The sequence below is a fragment of the Lepeophtheirus salmonis genome, chromosome 11, assembly GCF_016086655.4.
Source record: "Lepeophtheirus salmonis chromosome 11, UVic_Lsal_1.4, whole genome shotgun sequence".
Lineage (NCBI taxonomy): Eukaryota > Metazoa > Arthropoda > Copepoda > Siphonostomatoida > Caligidae > Lepeophtheirus > Lepeophtheirus salmonis.
Window position 1 is genome coordinate 3,039,710 of NC_052141.2, and position 21,151 is coordinate 3,060,860.

Sequence of the window (21,151 nt, forward strand, 5' to 3'; positions counted from 1 at the left end):
CACAACATATTACAGTTTTTTAGTTCAAATACGAATTTCAGTAAAGTCAAAAAAGGCAACAGTAATTTTTTTATAAATTTCTATCAGAATTTGTTATATAAGTGTTCAAAAGAACAGTAATTAAAAGTAGATGAATGAATCATAGGCCTATTTGTTAGTTCATTAGGATATCACAGTCAAAACATTTAATAAAATATATATTCTAAAATTTGCAAGTCCTCAAAGCCATTATCAGTCGCCACTTGGACGCCATGACAGAGGACTACATTCTCAGCGGGTGCCAGGACTTTCGCCGACGCCTGGAAGCCACCATTGCCGATAAGGGCGTCTACATTAATGATTAAGAGAGCTCAACCCCACATCTATTTATAGTATTAATTTTGTTGAAATTATATCATTAATTAGTAAACTATATCTTGTTGAAGTTTAAATTCAAAGTGTTTACATTTTAATGAACCACTCGGTATCAGACCCCATGTGGCCTTTCAAATAAAATTGATCGATTTTTCATTATTTCATTGTGATAATCAATTTTGGCAAATTGAAGAGCAATTTGCGACACACCCAAAGGCTTAATAAGAATCATTATTGTTTATAGAAATTGACGATCATTCTTTTTCATCAAATACAAAAGTAATCAACACTCAATTATTATATAAATAATTTTAGCTTGCTTTTGTAGTGACAGACCACATATATAAGTGGTAAGGATAAAATTTATCGGATGAAGAATAGAAACGATGAATGTTCTATTTTTACAGATATCTTATTTATCTACTATGTTAACACCGAGGATTATTATATTCATGTATGCATATTTACAAAATAATTAATACCTAATGATATTTTGATAAATATGGAACCTACCATTTTACCTTTATCAATTGATTTAAGTGCAATATAATATCATATTTATACATTACCTTATCAAAACTACAGTCCATTATTTTTAAGACTGTAATATACTAGATTATAGTTATATTTGTCTTCGTTTATTTAACCACGCCAGACATGATTGACGTAAAGAAGATAAATTATTAAATTGGGCGTGCTTTTCTATCTTTTTGGTTACTTTAAGTGCAATTTACGGCGCCTCCAATGGTCTAATAAAAATTTCATATTTGTTGATAGAAATGAGTAATAATTCGTCAAAGAATACAAATGTAATCCACCGTAAAAACATCAACTTTCTAGCTTGCATTAGAGTTGACAGTCAACATATCCAAGTAGTCACGCGGACACAAAAGAAAAGACTACGTACAAACTTAGTTACCCATGTGCAGAGTGGGATTTTAAATCTGGAAAGTTTAAGGATAATATATTTACAATTTATTTCCCAAAATTAATTCTGCAATCCACAAATCTCTTACTATTACATAACCAACTACATAGGGAAGTACATCACTCAAACCACAGACTCCAAAATGTCCTTGAGCATGTCACAGGCCTTTATGAGGAACTCCTTGTCTATATTGACAACTGCCTCGATATTGGAAGCTCGCAGGGAGTCAACCTTGTTATATCCACGTTTATTGGCCTCTCTCTCGCAAACGCCCCACGCATATTAGTCCAAGGGATTCAGATACGGATGGATAAGTTGTCCATTCATTTTAATCGTGTATTTCATTAATTTATTATCAGTTATTAGCCCAAAACGGTCATGAGTCTTCCTTACAGGCACAGAAGCACAAAATAAAGGCCGCCCGGCATTCATATTCGGAAGACATCTGAGGGATTTCGTATTTTTTCCTCAAACACTTATGTGGCCTAAATTTGATAGGTATTTTTTCATAAGCATAGATCTCAGGGCTGCCATGATATCGAGCTTGAAATCCCTACCATATATACTGTTCAGGTGTTTGAATAATTGATAATCATATCCAAATTATACTTACTTTTGTACTAGGAGTCAATTTCTACGTTGTATAAAATAAACACAGAAAAAATAGAATACATACATGAAGCATAATATTATACGCAATTTGTCCATGTATAGTAGTACATATTATGCGTCATTACCTTGAAAAATTGTTATTCAAAAATGAATAAGGATCATTTGTAAATAGCAAATGTTTGGCTATAATTGATACTTCTTGCTATCGACTACTACTCAAATAACGAGGTTCAGAATTTCAAGGGTCTTTAGTTTGTTATGGGAACAGTTTTTATTTTGCTCATATCAATAACCTATTAAATATATTTCTATAAGTGTTGGGTTTCTGATCTGTCCCGGTCTTAAAGAAAAATTATATCTCAATCGGTCTCATTTAAAATTATGTTAAGACCAATTCCTTAGATGAGTTAAAATTACGTTAGTTAAGCTTTAAAACTGTTAACATCAATATACAATAACGTCATATGAAATTAAATTACTTTTATAAATTATTTTTTTTTTTGCAGAACTCATAAGTCAATGATGGGGAAAAAACGGTCCATGCATTAAGAATAAAAAATTAATGTTCCGTTTATTGAGACCCAAACAATCGATTTACGATTTGAAAACGATTAAATTTCCGTCAACGGTCTAAGATTGCGGTCAAGACCGTATTAACAATAAAAATAGCACAAGAGTCTAGTAAACATTGTTTTGATTTACTGGGCGTTTAGCCACCAAGTTGATTAATACTATCATAACAAACACATAATTTATGACTTTTCATGACAAATTATAAGAAATAAAATAGATTTAGTAAACATTTAGATCTTCACAATAGTTGATTATTTTAATCCAACCTTCCTTTTTTTTATATTGAATAATGGACGTAAATATTTAAGACACAAAAATACCTCAATAATAAAAGATGACTAAAAAAAAGTAAATCTTAACTATTACAATGCTGAATATATTATCATAATATATTTGTCAATGAATCATGATGATGTCATACCAATGACGTAACTAAGGAATTGTTAGATTTTGAACAGATACTTCATAGCCTTGTAATATAATTGTTCTACCTGGTCATTTCACAATTGTTCAGGAGAAGCAAAATAAAGAATTGTTAGAAAGGATGGGATTTTTGGAGATAGCAGAATAAATAAATACAGTATTAAGACACTTTTTAACATCAAATACATTTTATATGATTTCGGGGCAACAAAAGAATAAAATATTTTTAGTACAAAGAAAATAATGTAGATTTATTTTAATACTGGAAGTAGTACCCGGCATTGCCCGTGGTTTTTAGGCGTCAATAAACAGACTAACGTTAGTCGTATAATATAGAAATAACTATCAACTATTCTATTATTCCGAACAAGTATCTCCGTATGTAATTTTACTCAATCCCATTGTTAGTTTTGCTGAATTCTACAAGTATTTATTTACAACTAATTCGTATATTTAATATTTCAAAATATGCACCAGATGCAATCAACTCACTCAATTCCCACCTTCTAAGAAACATAAATCATCCGACGTATTAGGAGACTCAATGTACGTGGCCAAAAAAATACAACAATCTAGCAGAAACAAGTTAGAAAATGAAAGTGTTCAGGCCTTTTTAGACAAAGAACATTTTGAAGGAAGTCCAATATCCATCAACATTTTCAAAAGGTAACATAATTATCAGCTTTTGAACTCTTGATCGATAATTTTATTATTGATTACATACATTGTAAAATGTACAATAATTGAGGCTCTTTTCAAACTTTAGTATGATGTATGAAAAACCAGCAAACGAGAAATGCTTCAACTAATTGATATAATATATGTGTAAGGAATCTTAGCCAAAAGGCGGCGGACTGAAGTAATTTGGTCAAGAAAAATGGGGATCAATCTCTTTTGGAACGCGTTGACTCGTGACAGATGTAAGGAATAATTGGCATTAATCCGTTTTAATATTTGTTCCACAAGATTACAGAGACTCCAAAATGGCAACTTTGTCTTGATTTCAACGCTACGAGATCGATTTGTCTAAAATTGTAAGTCAGTGTAGAAAGGCCGGGTAAAAATATTGCAAATGATGAGTAATTATTCGCCAAAACAGCTCTAGGTATCTATTTTTTCAATATATGGCAATGAAGCATGATAAATTTTCGATAACATTTTCGTTAGCAGTTGATGCATTGTCTAAAGTCTTCGAAATTGATATCCTTAGCTGGAAAAAGATTCTCAAAAAACAAAAAAAAAAAAAACTAATAAATCTTTATCAAAATATATATTAATGAAGATAATGGAACTATCTTTTGGTAAAGCAAGAAATATTACAATATATCATTTTTTTAATTGTAATGTCTCTTGCAAATGAACTTCAAAAAAATAGGAGAAGTATTTTAGGAATTATACAACGTTCTACCTATGAAATACCTCCTGAACAAAAAGCTAGCAACCAAGCACTAAACTCAAGCATATTTTGTAAATAGTGGCAAAAAAATCGACTTCTTATAAAGGACAAAAGAACAAAAGTGTGAAAGTTTTAGATTGACAAAAATGGTTACCAAAAATCAATTCATCATTTAAATTAGAGTAAGTATGGAGTTGATATTTTAGATCAAATGACAAGACTTTATTCAAGCAAAATGTCTTTTTGCAGATATTTTTAACAAATTTTTTATGATAATTTTGATTTTGATGGTATAAATGCTCTGTTATCTTGTACAGAGAGAATTGACTGGGAACACATTACTTTCAATTATTTTAACAACCAATAATAGTTACAAATATTAAAAAATAAGTGGATATCACTTTTGATAAGTCGTTACTATTCGTTTTTCTGGTGTTAAAGCTCAAAAACAGGAGTAATGTTTGTTTTTTACCAATCTGCGCAGTATAAGTTAAACCTCTACACAGTGGTGATAACTCAATTTTTTGTTATTAGGCCAGATTGTACTTTTTATATCCAAAAAAGGAATTTTTCATCTACTTTTGATGGGATCGGGGTGAATTAGTGCTAAAAATTGGCATGAACAGGCAATTTTTTTATTTAGTATATTAATCTTAAATCAGGATTGTCGCCTTGGGTAAATTGTCTAATTTATTTTCAACCAATAATATGTGTCACAAATGATTTTTAAACATCACCATCTATAAAAGTCTTATAAAGTTAAATAAAATTGGATGAAATTGTCGTCGGAGAATCTTTTTGAATCAGTTTTTGAATAATAAAAAAAGCTAGATTATAACTAAAACACAAAAGTACTATTTCAAAAATCCTGACTAATTTATTTATCCATCAGTAGTGATTTACAATCATTAAATATTCACGCAAATTTAAAAAAATAAGAAAAAATGGATATCGAATTAATTTTTGACAGGTATTCTATACTCAGTTATATAATCTTACTGCATTATTAAAGCAATTCAATTCTTCCAACTGTATTTATAATAAGTTGATCAATCAAAGAGGAAGTCACGAAACCATTTTAAAAAGGAAACAAAAAATATTAATATATACAAAACATATCGTGAATTAGACCATTTCATGGTATTTCTTTGAATAATGTGTGCATATATTATAAACATCAAGGAAATCATTGTCAGAGAATCGTAAATTATAAGCTTGAAAATGTCACGCGTGAGTATACTCAACTTTTGATCTCACCCTGTTGTTGGAAAAAGAAAAAAAAAAGAAATAGCTTTTTTGGTGAAGAATAAAAAAAATAAAAAATTCCTTTTAAATCAAATTAAAATTTGTAAGAATTTTTTTCTATCTTTTATTTTTCATGTTAAAAACAATGATTTTTTTTTCTTTTAATACCCTTTAAATATTGGATTCGCGTGAAAATCATTTTAATGCTAATTTTTAGAGTCAAAGTAAAATATGCGATCTGATAAAATGTTCGTAATATAAAAATAATAGTAGATGTAATTCCTTTGAATTAATGGTTTTTCTACAAAGTCCTTCGAAGATTTATTTCATTTCTTCTTCTTTATATAATATCCATTATGTATGCAGATTCTTTCTACAGTGGAAAATAGATAAGAAATTATTAAATAGCCCATAAGGAATGGGTTTTATATTTTTTTATGGGTCATGTATATTGTACCTAAAATTCTGTAAAAACATCTAAAACAAAACTATTCGTCTGTAGTTTTTAGTGGTTCGTAAAATTGTTTCTCACCGTAAAAAAATATATAATTTATTGTTGTTTTGAAACAGAATATCAATTTTATTTTACTACAACTTTAAAATAAACTGATATAAAGTAGTCTCATTATTCGAACTGTTTTTGTCCGCTATATGTATATGGTTACCTCAACAAAAAAACAATCTGGAACAAAAATCAAGATGAGACTACAATCCCAATATATTTGTTTACTTCATATTACTATTCATATTATCCCATGCTCCAGATTGTACCCCGTTCAGGTTCAGCGGTTCTATTGGTCCCGGTTCGTTCATTTGAACAGTTTTGGCACCGGCCCTGTTCTTTTATATCCAGGCTCAGTTTGGTAACAGTTACTTAAAATAAGGACCGTTGCTAGAAAATTCGGGCCCAAAAATGATATAACATACAAATAGGACAGCAGCTACCTTATAGTTAGAGTGGGTAGTGCCCCATGCTCAAGCAGGGGCCCCCAAATTAGAGTTGCTGAAGACAATGGTTCACAAAGTTGGGACCTTGATGGAAGGCTAGTGAGGGGGTGCAGAAAGATGGATAATTGAAGAATGCTTTCAGTCTACACATACATAGGACACATGTTTTGCATAAAGTGGGCCTCAGCTAAAAATGAAGTAGTGTAGGGGGGCCTTGGCATAATAAAGTTTGGGGAATCCCGGCTTATGAAAATATTATCGTTATCATATTGTAGGGGCATGTCAAGCTTAGAAGTGGAACTGGATTTATAATCTATCCCAGGCTTTTTTCTGTTTCTTTTTGGAGAAAAGGTTGCATGATACAATAAAAGTAACGACGTGTTTCATTTACATAAAATTATGTAGACGGAATATTAAAAGGTTATAAATATACCAAAAAATTCAAACAACGAAAATTTGTGCAAAAATCGAGACCGATAAGTAATATATTGCGGTCTCGATTCGACTTTGTAGCCTCTGGTTCTGGTAGTTCAAGAACCGGAACATTTAAAATCGATAATATTTCTAGGGGCCACAGAACCTATTATCATAAATTCCATGAAAAATGGCTTCATAAAAAAATTAATAAATACATATTTTTTACTAATTTTAGCCAAAAGGCCAAATCTAATATTTCAAAGCCAAACTGCTTCAAAAGTACCAATCTGACAACCCTTTGTTTGTTTGAATTTTATGATAAACATTACTTTGTTTACTTCGTTGCATAACTTGATGAAATGAACTTTTTCTTTTTAGAAAAGAAATCCTTTGAAGAAACCATTTCCCTCCGTTTTCTCATTTAATTTTTTCCCTATAGCAATAATTCTTCAAAAATTACAAAGCGTATTATAACCATTCCACGTGTTTTGATAATATTGTGACAATTGTCCTAAAAAAATTATCCTTGAAGAAAGACTGAGTTGATGGCTGCTGCATTTGGACATTCCTGGTCTTGGATTTTCTACTTTGATGATCTCTGCAATCCTGAGTTTTTCTGCAATCAAGCTTTTACAACTTGGTGAGCATATTTAACTACTCGATCTTTAGTTTATGGATGTTCGAAAGGGGTCCAAATAACAATATTGGGGTGGGAGCCACTTTTTTGTAGCCCTTTTTTAATAAACGTAGAACTCAAACTTATCAGAACAACACTCGAAAGGGCATTTTGATTATTCAACAACGAATAAAGTAAGTTCCTATAATGAGTTTTTACAACAGTATTCTTCTTTTCCTTTTCTGGATATATAAAAAATTATTTCAAGAAGTATATCAATATTTCAAGACTTTTTGTTTTATATATCAAAGCGGGGGGGAAGGGGGGATCTCCCTTACTCCATTTCCTCTTTACATCAAAATTTCATTCATTCATTGAAAAGTCCTGCTGGTTAGAGTAGATACAGTACTTTTATCATTAAATATATATATGTATACATATTTCAAAAATGATGAAAAAAAAATAACTCTAAGGTTAATGGAGTAAGCAAAACCTCTTGAAATCGTCTTTAACCCTTCTCCCCCCTTTTCATGTTGTTTCAGGAACTCATATATTATGAATTTATATATATATACATATAATATTTCACAATCCATTATTAACCAAATGGATGAAGTGGAGAAAAGGAAAGATAGCGCCCTCTATCACCTATTGTTCCTTAGTCATTAATAAAATTGTAAATTGGAAGCCCTTCCAGCATGTAAAAACCCCAAAAATCAACATGGTACCCCTGCCAATTTGAATAACGTTTTGTAAGAGAGCAGTTTAGCTGTTATGACGTTTCATTAGATTAGTTACAAGTAACTAAGACAGGCGAAATGAACATAAGAAGAAATTACTTCGATTTCGATCTTCAATAATACTCGGTGTTTCATTGAAATCAGAACACTTACTAATACAATAATTAATTAAGGTTATATGATTGAAATTAGTTTATATTTAAATGTATAAAGCATAACTAATTAGTTACAAAACTAAACAAATCTGAGCTCTCTAACTTGCATACAAGTCTAGAAAATGACACTTGAACGTGATGGACGACTTTCCATTCCTGTACTCCAAGTTGTTGAGCGGACCACCTTTTACGGTGTCAGCATGTCTGAAACGTTGGAGAAGAAGAAGGGCTCTGTCAATGAGGCCAAACTGGACCCAGAAGAGACATTATTGACGCTAAGTGCGGCTACATGAATGATTAAAAGAGCTCAGAAACACATCTATTTATAGTACTAATTTTTTTTTTGGAATTCCATTGTGAATTAGTAAATTATCTTGTTGATTTTTAAAATTCAAAGTGTTCAGATTTTTATGGAGTACTCGGTACTCTATGTAGAATGTTGGCTCAACATTATATCTCATCAACCTATCTTCATTGTTACTCTCTGTCTTTCATAAGCACACGCACTTGTAGATAATTTAATTCTTTGATTTTATATTTAGGCATGTAAATCATAAGCATACTAGTAAAATATCTAATAAAGACTGTTTCACGTTTAACTTGTTTGCAGATGTACGGCGCCAGTATTGCAGCAAAAGTAAATAGGATTTTAAATGATAAGGATTAGTGAAAACATTATAAAATGTGAAAAATCCAAGACAAGAACATGATACCACAGAGTCATTTGAATTTTTGACAGAAATTTGACTTCTTAATAATGTTTTCTAATTTGAAATCATGTGATGTTTTGATTAAATAGAGGGTGTGACTATTCTTGTACATCAAACACTCTCTATTTGTAAATTATGGACTCACATATCCATAGGATTGTAAATTTTAAGAACTACTGATAGGTTTAAAAAAATAAACCAAAAATTTACGTCATCACCCGGACAATTTGACGTATGTTTTTGATGAGAGCAGTTTAGATATTAAATTAGCTTCAAACAGCTATGAGAGAATGGAAATAAATACAAATCCCACCTTGTATCAGGTAAGGACATAGGCAGGAATTATACAGTCGTTGGTTTTCAATTCTTCTTTGAGCAAACAAGGGGCATTTACTTACACCTCTCAACAAATGATCGAGTATGAAGAAGTTGGTCCTAGGATTTTTGTTAAGGTAGCAGAGGGTGATTTTTTTTTCTTTGTCCAACTGATTTGGAGTCTCTTATAAAGGCTTATTAAAGATTATTCCATTGTTATGTCATACCTATTTTCTAGCTGAGGGTCAATAGTAAGGCAAACGGTAAAGTTTGAAGCTATAAAATGAAAACATAAAACAGCGGCGAATGTGTCATGAAGCAATATTTTCAAGACGTGAAATTATTTTGGGTGAAAATGTAAGCCACGATATTATCAGTGTTAAAAAAGTTAGCGGCAAAACTATTGTACCATGACAAAAAAAAAGCACAATAAATGGATAACTAAAAGAAAAATATAAGAGAAAAAAGACGACCGTGACAGGACTCGAACCTGCAATCCTCAGATTCGAAGTCTGATGCCTTATCCATTAGGCCACACGGCCGCTGTCTACATTGAGATTGCTTATATTTATTATATACTTTTTTAACTCACCACATGAATTGTAGAAATTACAAACAACTATAAAAACTTAATGATAGCTAGAATGTAGGAGTATAATACTTGAATATTAAATATCACATCGTTACGTATATTACATCATGCAATCTTTTCCTCCAAAAATGAAATTACAAAAGGCCCAAGATCATCTGGATCTTGACCAAATAATCAATCACACCAACTGCTAGTTATGTCTTAAGTACTCACTGACTATCATTTTCTATTCTCCACAATTTTTAAAGTCAAATTACATAGTATTTCATTCGATACCATACTATAATATAGTGTTGTAATATTTCTTTTAAAGCGTAGTTATACATGTATATTTGTAAATGATAGCGAAAATTTATTCATATAAATAATAAAATGGCCAATTTATATATTACATTATCGACAAAGGATCAACAAGAAATTGTGTTCCTGTTCTTTTGGAAACGGAAGATAAGTAAAGAACAACTTATTATTTTGTGCATTTATCAAAAAGAATAAATTATGAAATAGCCATGACGTATCAAGTGAGATGAGGGAATCGACAGCATAGGGTATTTTTGTATTAGTGAGGTAGGTAACGCCGTGTTATACGTTCTAGCCACAAAATCCCCTGCTTAATACTTAATGTATTTAATATCTTTGAAAGATGTTATGCGGAACAGCTGAAATGACATATTTAGTAAGTATGTCATGTGAGCCGTTATAGTTACCATAGTTGTCCTATGAATTACAAAATTTATTAAGACCGGAATGAACTACATATTTTAAAGGGGTTTAGACGTATCCAATCCTATTAATTATTAATGTAAAAAAAATACGTCATGTTATTTCCTTTTTTTTATGTGGTACCCTTGCTCAACCATAGTAGAAAGTTCCATTGCTCCATCATTCCACATCTTGTTGCCTCAATGTATTTATTTATCTATGCAGTGATCCCTCAGGCTCTTTTCTCCTATTTGGACCCTATGTTAACATACGTAAGACTCACGCACAAACATGAACCCTTAGAAGACATTTTTTTCATCCAACTCTTTTAACCAGCAAGACCATGCTACAGTCTCAGCATAATACTTCATGCCGTCTTTGGTGCATTTGCTTTTTTGGCCGGCACACTGGTTGGCACTCTAAGAAGAAAGAAAAAGGAAAAGAAAGAGATTAGTTGATAAGGAAGGAGATGAGAAACAGACAGACAGACACCCACAGAGAGAGAGAGAGGAAGGTCTGAAACGGGATTCCCGGAGAATTAAATCACTAAATCGGAAATTATCTCTAATGCAAGGATGAACGCTAATTCAACATTATTAGACAGTCTACCAAACTCCTTTTTATATCATTAAAGGGGAAAATATTGAAAGGAAGAAAAAGTAATTAGTGGAAGTGTTATTCAAAAAATTGCTTTTGTTTTCACTTCCAAGATGATAATCGAAGTAGTAGTGATGAGGATGACAGTTTTGAGTAGTTTGATAAAATTTTGCTTTTTATTTCGATCAATTTTTCATATTTTTTAACCTATTCTCATTTTTTTATTCTTTTTGCTTGCAAACATAAATAAACAAGAGTGTGTTACAATGCATACAACGTACAGCTAAATGAAACAGTGTGGCAGGACACATTCTGGCATTATGGAATGCCGATTTCTGGCATATATGCATACCGGATTGAGCCAGAAAACAGTTGTTGAAAGCCTATACTAAACCACCTACTGGGTTGAAATTAAAACTAAGTGCCGGGATTCCTTGCTAACAAGTCATGAATGGTACTTCTTACCTTTCATGAGCACACGTACATAGAGTTGGTTACTTTACACTGTGATGTTTTCTCCTCAAGATTAAAAGAACAATGATATTGATCCCCTTTCCCTCCTCTCCATACCTTAAATCATGAAAGATTACATTTAACTATTGAGGAAGATATCACGGGACATAAAAGTTATCACCTGAATAATGGTATGCCCAGTGTTTTAAATCAGGAGCATTTTCGATATGTAAAATATACAAATAAACAAAACATGAATGTCGTCACGCTGTCGATTTGAAGAATTTTTGGGAGGAGAAGGGCTTAGCTGTTAGTATGTTTTTTATTGGATTAGGTGCAAGGAGCCCTAAAAGAAGGAAAGAACTTGTGACAAGCAAGAATATATGTAAGAATTACTCCAATGTCGATCATAGATAACATTAGTATAGGTACATAGGTTGCTTGAGGGTGCGTTTATCGCATAATTTTATATCAGCTATTTGCAAAGGGAAACTTAATATAAAATGGACAATGAATTTAAAAGCAAACTGGCAATCACGAAATCTGGCACTTTAGACTTATCTACTTTAAATTTACATAACATGGCCATTGTTTAAGATTTATTCAAAAACAAAAACTGAGTAGAAGATGAAATCATTGATAATGTATTTTACTCAATATAAGGTCCGTTGGCTTCAATAAAGGCCTCGATTCGTTCGTATTGTGGATCGAGTGCTGAACCTGTAAACTAGAACCCATCTAAATTCTTGCATTTCATTTCTGGATCATGGAGTCGATCAGGGATTTCTTGGTGGTTTGAAGACCTCTGTTGACCTTTGAATAGAGGTACCTTGACACAAAATAAACCATTGGATTCAGGTGGGGAGAGCTAGGATGCCAAACATAATGGGACTCCCAGTTTTAGCAGGGGTCCTTGAGCTAATCTGGAATATTTTTGGAGATTTGTCTGTGAGCAGAATCCTCTTCCCCTCCTTTCGTATATATTTATCACATGTCAGACCTCAGCATTGCTAATATTTAGATCGTTGTTCAGCAAAATCGTCACAAGAGGGAGCCTGTGTTCTTCTTCTGTAAATATAATAGGTTGAAATATTTGTTTGTTGACTCCACGGCGGTGTTTTGGGCACTGAGTAAAACATGTATACGTATATTTGACCAAAGGAAATGCATGTCACAATTTTGTGATCATAAATGCTGGAAAAATGAAGCACCCGGTTTCTTGGTTACTTCCTGTATATATATAAATATAACCCAGTAATAGCCGACATGCTATCAGTTTCTTCAAAAGAAACTTTATAACTCTATATTTACGTCCGCCAGCGAAGTTGAACAAAGGTTATGTTTTTTGCCACTAGCTATTTGTTAGTCACATGGATAACGGCACAAATTACTGATCCATTTAGATCAAACTTGGTACAAAGATAATATAAGATCATTAAACTTTGAGAGATCTAAGTCATAGGTAACACTTCACGTAGTAAATGCATAATCGACCATAACTTTGGATCAAAGTGAAATACATAACTTCATTTGATTTTTGGGGGAGGTTTTGTGTTCTACGCAGTGCTCATTCTAATATTCCCTTTAACTGAGATGTGATCTACTCTAGAATCAATTGTTAATTATAGCAGCTTTGTAGAACATTAAAACCTGTTCAGACAGACAACTACATAAAATATCACATGCTCGATAATGCTTAGAATTTACACCCAACACACATTATCCCCTCCCCTTCCATCAGTAAAGATCAAATATCAATACAAATCTCCATTTAACTATGTAGAAAAAATTCATTAAAAAACTTGTAAAAACATGTGTAAGTAAATCTACCTATAATTTCATACATATGCAGTCTGCTAACTGATACTTACAATCTATGTATGATTCTCCCCTCTTCATTTTTTGTTGCAGGTACTTACTAATTAGTATTAAATTACTCAATTTAAATGTACGAATGTAAGTTGTAGTTAGTTGATTTGAGAGTAGTTAAATAAAGTAATTGATTTTTTTTTGTTCATACAGGGTGATTTTTTTTTCAAACGGAATTTCCTCTCCAACCAATTATCCTATTACAAAAATAAACCTAGATTATGGAAGCTTGATAGATTCTGATTTATTTTATGTTATAGTATCCCCTCCAGCCTCAATTACATCCTCTATACGAGGCCGAAAGCGCAAGCAGCCCTTCACCACTTGGTGTACTTGTCAAATCTAGGAATTCCTTCTCAATCCGATGGATAATTTCGTCTTTGTTGCTGCAGTGAGTTCGGTTGGTTTGTTTTTCGAACACTCTCTACACATAAAAAATCCATCAGATTCAAATTCAGGGAGTTTGGAGGCCATATGTTCGGCGAGACGAAATCCTCAAAACTGCAAAAGAGACATTTGAAATATTTTTTCGAGGTTTGGCAAGGAGTCAAGTCCTTTACAGGCCTCAAATTTCATCCTAGCCTTTCGAAATAACCTCTCACTGTGTTCCAGAGTTTGAGCAATTGTTATGTTCTCGCTCTTGGAGCAGATTCTAAGGAGGACTCAATGCCTTTTCTAAATATTTGGGACAACGAATTCGTCAATTGATTCCATTTTTTCCAACTGGTGCATGTTTCAACAAGATATCTATCAAAATAATAATAATAATTAACCGCCTCAGTGCTGCGTTTCCCCAAAAGAGTGTGCCAATTTAGCTGCGCAGATAGCTTGTGCACTAGACTTGCTCAAATTTTATCTTTTTTTCGAATCTTTGAATATTTGACTTTTTTCCGGTTCTCCAAGGTCTATAGGAACTAAATATACCCGTTATTTGGATTTTGGACCGTGGCTCATGCCTGCCGCATGGGCCTTGAAAATGTATTGTTGGTGGCACTAAAAAAAAAGACAAAAGAATGCGATTGTTTCTATTATTTTCACTATAGATGCGCAATCGCTTATCGTATAGCATTGATAAGACCATCAAATCAAAGCCAATAAACTGTGCTTCATTTTGTATAAATAGGAAATTCATCCTTTACTTGTGCCCATAGATACCCCAGATATTAAAAAATTTATATTTTTTATTTTTCCCATTTTTTTATAATTTTTTTCTTTGAACAAAGCTAATAACTCTACACTAAAAAAACAATACAATATAACATAATATAAATAGATTCTTAATGGTTTAAATTAGATTGAATTATTATTGAAAACATGAAACCTGAAAAACAACGTTGTTGGTCTAGGATTTGACACAATAGATATCAACAGTGCTCACATATTGTCAGCTGATAAGATAAATTATCAATTTCACCCATATCTCTAATTCCTTTCTTTTATAAGTGTCCATATTTCAACAACGCACTCTATATATGAGAATTTACGGTCAAACCAAGATATGATGAAGATAGACTTACAGTTAACGTTCTCTCAGATACCAATTTTTTAATGAATTAAATACGTTGCATTGAAGTAAAGAATCTGCATAAAGGCATCTGTTTTCCCCCCTGTTTTGATATCCACTTTTCGAATTCCTATATCAATATTTTGTATTTTATAGGTAAAAATCGTAAGCTAAAGTCAATATTTAGATTTTGTAGGGTTCTTTCTAAGCTTATTTCACATTACTTTTCAATCAATACGGATACACATTAAGATTGGTCCTGAAAAATACTTTTCCTGAAAGATCTGCTAAAAATCTTAAATGATCATTCAAAAACAGGATCTAATCAAGCAACCATTGCCTCTAAAGAGAGTTATTTCAAAATGTATTACTTATATAAGTATTTAAAAAAATATATATATACCGGATATATGAAAATTTCCGGATATATTCAACTTCTTATTTGAACAATAGCAGTATCAGAAACTGGATTTGACTGTATATCTATATATGTTTTCAATTCATGTGTTCATGAGAAGCTGTAATAATCCAAAATGAGAGAATTAAGTATTAAGTAATTAAAAATTGTTTTTTGAAGAATTTGAAAAAAAAAATGTAGAAGTATACATATATATTTTTTTTTGTGTGGGGGGGGGGGGCTACAGCTACTGAATATTTAAAATTTTAGACCTTTTCTCCCTTAAAAAAAAGATTAAATGAAGTCAATTAAATATTGCCATGCGATGAACCTCTCATATTATTCCTCTCAGAACACAATACATTGATATTAGAATTTTAAATTCTAAAAACTTTCGATACGTAAAACAAAACAAAACAATAGAAAATGGACTTGGTTACCCTTGCAAAAAAAAGAACGTTTTGTAGGAGAGACGCATAGTTGTCATGACGTTTTAATTAAAAATGCAACAAGCAGCTAATAGACCCACGTCTATCTAAATTTTACTGAGATTCCAAAAAATATTTACGCTAATAACTCATCAACCAATCTTCAATACTACTGCCGTCTTAAATATAAAGAATAAATCATCAACCAATCTTCAATACTACTGCCGTACTAAATATAAAGAAGCAATAATTATAACAGCTGTTGAAATTTAAAAAAAAAAAAACACTTTTCAGATTGCGTAATTACAAAACTACGAGAAAGTGTGTAGAATATATAATTCTAATTGGTAAAAATGTCTCAATATATGGGACTATACTTTACTTGAAGATCTATCTTTTTTTTATATATATATATGTACTTGATATATCTGTCCCCGTTAAGAAGGCGTGCCTGTTGTGAAACATACTTGAAAAAATATAGATACGCGTCGGTGCTGAGGGTTATATTGTGTAAATGTACAATAACATAATAAGCAAGCGTCGGTGGTATAATGGTCAGCATAGCTGCCTTCCAAGCAGTTGATCCGGGTTCGATTCCCGGCCGACGCAGTAATTTTTGAATTTATTTTTGGTTTACGTAAAAACAATAGTTACCGAATATAACAAATAAGAATAGTGGAAAACCTTCCAAAACCAGAAGGAAACAAAAAGTTCCATATTTCAAAGACAGAAGAAAATAAAGTTTTGCAGCGTTCTTGATTTAATGGTTGTCGTTCAGGAACAACAAAATCTCACATTCTAAACAAAATATCTCAAAAATATTTGAAGTTTGCAAATATACTTATTAATTAGGATGACTTCTTTTAAGGCTCAATTTTGTTCTCTGACGACACAAAAGTATATCATACTGTTTTTCTAATGAGCAACATTATGTTTTTATATATAATATTTAACATCAATTTTTTTCCACACAAAAGCAAGGGTTTCCCATTGATCATACAGTTATATGTCACGTCGTTAGCTCTATTGAATCACATAACCTTTCATCCGTTGATAAACCAGGATAAAAATACTTTAAATAAACCAAAAACTCTTCCCAACAATGAAACTATTGATCAACCAATCAACATCCAGATGATTAAAGAGAAAAAAAGTAGATATGTCTACAACTGACAAGAAAATACAGTGTATATTTTTTGTATTAGTAGCATAACCCCATGATGTACCTTTAAAAATAGTTTTTGTTTGAATGAAAAGAAATGCAAAATTGATAAGAGGAATTCTTTTGATAATGTCAAGTTACTTCATAACTTCTTGACCGATAATTCCAAAAATTGTATTTAAAAATATGTTATTACATACTTAATCATTTTTAAATGAGGCTTGAAAGTGAGTCATCCTGGAGGCACAAACAAAACAAGTTTCATAAAGGTACAAAAACCTAACACCTATATGGCAATAGTTTGTTTCATCTTTAAAGCCATTGGGTTGAATTTCTTAGACTCTTTTTTTAATCAAAATTCAATATAAATTACATTTTCATCTTTTAATAGTTATTTATCATGAATTTCTATCAACCAACTACTCTTATTAATACATTGAAAGCTTCCAAATTTTACTCATATTTGTAAGAATTTAGACCCACAATTAGTAAATTTAAATTTTATAAATTATATTTCAAAGACCATAGCAGAGACCAATTAAGTATCATAGATTAATTGGAACCTCTAAGCTATAGCTAAGATTCTAGTATATCTTTTATTATTATCAAAATTTAAATACAAACCTAATAATGAATTAAAATACTTCAACAAAAATTTGGGTGTATGTATGCGTATATTATTATTTTTTAAATTGACGGTATTCATTTTTCTCTATTTTCTTTCATAATTGTTTTAATGCTGACTTACCACATACATTTTTCTACTTTGTCAGCGAAACCGCAGAATCCAAGAATATTTCCATTGAATTGTCCAATCCCTTTTTTAAAAATGAGCATAAAAATGACAAAATGAGTTGGTAACTTACCAAGAATTAGACTACAAATACCTACAATGTGTTAAGATCCAATTGGCAAATACATGGGCCGGCGAAATTTTTGTGATGTAACTGTCTGATGGCATCAATTTTTTTTTTTTTTTTCAGTAAAAATGTTGTTGTTTCAATAACTTAAGTGAAGTTTTTTGCATCATTGCTAGAGCTTCTCCAGATATAAATAATATTGAATTTACAAAGGAGGTGCGACATTGCCGCCCGTGACGATGGTATTTGTCATAACTACATAAAGATTCACAAATTGGAAGATTTCAAATGTTACTTGGTTCCCAATGCGAGCCCTGCAAAAGATTTGAAGGTCTTCTGGAGACTGTTGATCCCACGGGTAGCTGAAGTGTCTGAGACAGTATTGATATAACTTCATTGGGAAAGAAATATTACCCCCCCAGCATTTTGATTTAAATCTAATGGAATATCTTGTCAAGGCATACGTTGAACTTAAAAACAAATCCAACATTTCATGTCATCAAGTACTCTTATATTGCCTCTATCAAAGAATCAATGACCAACATGCCAAGGAACTACTTTGTTAACGAGTGCTTCTCCTGCAAATCCAGACTGTGATTGATGCTGGAGGTAGGTACATCAAATGAACACTTTCTCAACACAATTTAATTTACAATTTAAGCCAATTTATATCTAAATCAGGGGGAAAAATGTGGTCTCAGAAACAGTTTAAAGATTTTTGAAAAATGCAGCTCCTATTTGATCATAACATCATATATATTGTATTTAATAGTAGATCTATTCACACCTGAGCAAAATGCAATACGGGTCGGCCTGCATAAAATGCAAAACTTTTAATGCTCTGTTTTTTATCCATTCTCTATTCAGCGATGAGTAAATTTTTACCTCAACCTATCAGATTCTAAAAACCCAAAAAATATATTTTTGTTAATGATCAAAAATCAAATAATAAAACAAAAAATGCAAAAGGGATGCGCTAGAATTCTTGCTCTTCAAGTCGAGGGCAAAGTTTAAGCATGCATTTAAGAATTTTAGGATGTAACTGTTCTACTGTATACCAAGTGATCAAACAGAGGACCTCAGAAGCAGATAACAGGGTGCAAAATAACACTTGAAGGTCCAAAGAAAAGATGGATGGTGTAACTAAGGTAATTGTAGCAAAAAGAGATCAGGTTAGAATACGAGGTTGGAGGATAATGAACCAATTTATCAAGGAAGATATTTACTCACCAAGCTTCAAGAGAACCCTGAGATCTTTTCACGAAGAAAAAAGTGCTACAGATTTTATTATTGACATGAAGTGTTGCGTTCTAGGTGCACCGACCTGTAATAGCTGAAAAAGAATCAATATTAAGAACTTGAATAAAGGGTAAAACCATGGAAACTTCGTCAACCGACAAAAAAACAAAAGAATCTTTAGACTAAAAAAATAATATTTCAAAATAAATTATTATTTGACGGTTTTTCATTTAATTATTTTAAATTTAGAATTTAATAATATTCATAGCCAGTCATACACTTTAAATATGCAAATAAATGTTTTACGAACATCAACTTTTTTCAAAAATAATTTCACTTTAACAAATTTCACAAATAAAATGCATTTTTTTTTCTAACTGATCTTTTTTAGAAAAGGTCAATTTTTTCTGTTTTTTTAAAGGGGTAATTTTTTTATTGATTTTTAGGCAAAAAGTCAAATTGTTTGGCTTTTTTTCGAAAAAGTCAAATTTTTACAGCCTTATTTAACAAATATTTTGCAGTTTTCCCTAAAAAACTTTTTATTTTTGGAAAAACAAATTGTATTTACTTTTTTTAAATGACATTTCTTACTAATAAGAGGTCTTTGGTTTTATTATTTGTGTCCTTTAAAAAAAATAAATATTTGCAGTGTATAGTATACACCGTTTGGGGCCCCAATTTAAAGGGGCCTTTGTTCAAGCCCTCACTAAAGTCAGCTCTGTGCAAGAATAGATAATTTAACAGTTTATTAAGTGTACTTATATATTTCTATCTACTAATATAAATTGCAATTGGACCGCTATTTTTAATTAATTTTTTTATCTTATAAGCCAAAATGGACATTAGTTATAATTGAATATAATTATTATACGAAAACTTCTTTTCAAGTAGGTAACTCGTTTATATTTCAACTCCTACAGATTACTGGAGTTTTGGGTCAACTCATTAAAGATCTAATTAATAAATGGACTTAAGTTATTAATTATTATCGATGGGTTTGCTCTACCTGGGAGGGGCACAAAGTATTTATATACTACTTGAAAAATGTGTGGACTCACTGAATATGCCCATAAGAGATGGTAAATTATTTATTAGGTGATAATGAGTCAGGAACGATGTTTCTTCTGATAGAGGTTTGTGGTGAGATGAGTGGTTTGTTTAAAGGTTTTTTTAAGCAATAAAGTTGAGATAAAATATGACTACATAATACCTTTCAGGTCAGTCGAACAAATCCTTGCGATTTTACAATTAAACTAACTGTCTAAAATTGTTATTTTGATGATTAATTATTTTAATGACATTTCATCAAGAAATATGTTTTACACCTGTAAGGTCAGGGCTTCATACAAAGATGGTTTTTATCAACCTTCAAAAGATAGAGCTCAAAATTTTAGTTTGTGAGTTACTGCACTAATTGTATGGCTTTTGGTTATTTCCAAAACAATGAATCAAAAACAATTTCATATTTTAATTTTACACTGATTTTTGATGGGAAAAATTCCCAATTTGATGTTCACAATTTTGATACACAACGGATGTCATGGACACGTAATGAGAATCGGGTGTATTTTTTGCATGTTAAAAAAAAAAAAACTAAAAATCAACACGGTAACACTGATAATCATGGACCATAACACTATCATAGACCATTCACTTTTCATCCCATGTGTTAATTATTTCATATTAATATTTTACACGCTATATCCAGTCTATGTTAAATAGAACAATATTAAGAGGTTTCACAAAAGAGTTATTCACAAAAAATTATTAACTTTGACATTAAATTGTCATTTTTTTCGAGAATAAAAAATATTTGAATGAATTGCAGTTTTTCCCCCTTAATTTGTTGCTTGGGTAGAAGCTACATATTTATAGATTCAGCTTATGAACAAGAGTACTCCATAAAGCATTACTTT

The 21,151-nt window shown here is 31.2% G+C and overlaps 2 non-coding genes across 2 annotated transcripts; one reads left to right on the forward strand and one right to left on the reverse strand.

Moving 5' to 3' along the window:
- Positions 1 to 9,901: 9,901 nt before the first annotated feature.
- On the reverse strand, positions 9,902 to 9,974 carry TRNAR-UCG (transfer RNA arginine (anticodon UCG)). Its single transcript has one exon. It is a non-coding gene; the product is annotated as a tRNA-Arg (tRNA).
- A 6,537-nt stretch (positions 9,975 to 16,511) lies between these two features.
- Positions 16,512 to 16,583, forward strand: TRNAG-UCC (transfer RNA glycine (anticodon UCC)). Its single transcript has one exon. It is a non-coding gene; the product is annotated as a tRNA-Gly (tRNA).
- The last annotated feature ends 4,568 nt before the right edge of the window (positions 16,584 to 21,151 follow it).